Here is a 1367-nt window from a genome sequence, read left to right on the forward strand (position 1 = left end):
CTCTCTCTCTCTCTCTCTCTCTCTCTCTCTCTCTCTCTCTCTCTCTCCATTCTGAGACTTTAGCCTGTACGATGGCTCCATACACATTCAAGGTGAATCTTCCCTTCTTAGTTAAAATCTCTGGAAATGCTCTCAAAAACAAACTGAAAGATATGTCTCCCAGGTGACAATGAAGATTAATCATCTTAGATCTACCCTTTGTCATTTTCTACCCAAACACATCACTTTTAATTGATAGCCTTCTCCTGGTCTTCAAAGGCTCATGGTCATCTCATGGTGCAAAATACAGTTAGTTCATCTGTAAGGAATCCCCAAAGCCTTAGCACTCCTAACATTAAAAGCTCAAACTTTTAAAGGTTCAAGGTCATCTTTTAACTGTGAGCCTCTATAAAAACACTAGGCACATACCTCAACATACAGTGGCACAGAATAGACATTCCCATTCCAAACGGGAGAACAGGAACATAGTAAGGAAAGATCAGACCCAAGAAAGACCAAACCTCAACCAGGTAAATATGAAAGCCTGCAGCTCTGTGTCTGGCGGGGTGGGGCTGGTTGAAGGCATCGCTCTAGTGGGATCCATTAGTGTGCTAGGTAGCTTTATGTCAATTTGACACAAGCTATAGTCTCCTGAGAGGAGGGAACCTCAATTAAGAAAATTCCTCCACATGATCCTAATGTAGACCAGCCTGTAAGGCATTTTCTCAATTAGTGATCAATAGCCCAGCCCATTGTGGGTGGAGCCATTTCTCTGCAGGTGGGTTCTATCAGAAGGCAGGCTGAGCAAGCCATGGGGAGCAAGCCAGTAAGCAACACCCTTCCATGGCTTATGCATCAGCTCCTGCCTCCAGGGTCCTGGCTTCTTCGATGATGGACTACAATGTGGAAATGCAAGCCAAATGAAGTCTTCCCTGACTTGCTTTTGGTCTTGGTGTTTCTTTGTAGCAATAGAAACCTTAAGTAAGACAGAAATGTCTTTCAGTCTTCTGCCTGCCACACATGTGCACATGCAACGCCCCTCTTAGGCCAGCTTCCGTCCATGCCTGAAGTTTTCTTCAGAAAGCACATGATCCTGATCTCTCTCCTATATCCCAGTATTTCCATTACAACTTAAGTCTTACCTTCATAGTTTCACACAATGGCCACTCAGAGTCCTGGAAGGAAATCCAAGCCTGCCACACATAGCCTGTGCTTGGCCACTTTTTGGAATCTTGATGCAAGCCTTCATGACCACGTAATTCTTTCATTTTGTACAATTGTAAAAGTAGCAGTCTGTGACTATGCTGCCAAGATTTTCATCCGGCCTGGCTGTGTTCTGACACCTTCTACTATAGTTGTAGTGGCCTCTTAACATCTAGGTGAGTGAA

The sequence above is a fragment of the Mastomys coucha genome, unplaced genomic scaffold, assembly GCF_008632895.1.
Source record: "Mastomys coucha isolate ucsf_1 unplaced genomic scaffold, UCSF_Mcou_1 pScaffold14, whole genome shotgun sequence".
Lineage (NCBI taxonomy): Eukaryota > Metazoa > Chordata > Mammalia > Rodentia > Muridae > Mastomys > Mastomys coucha.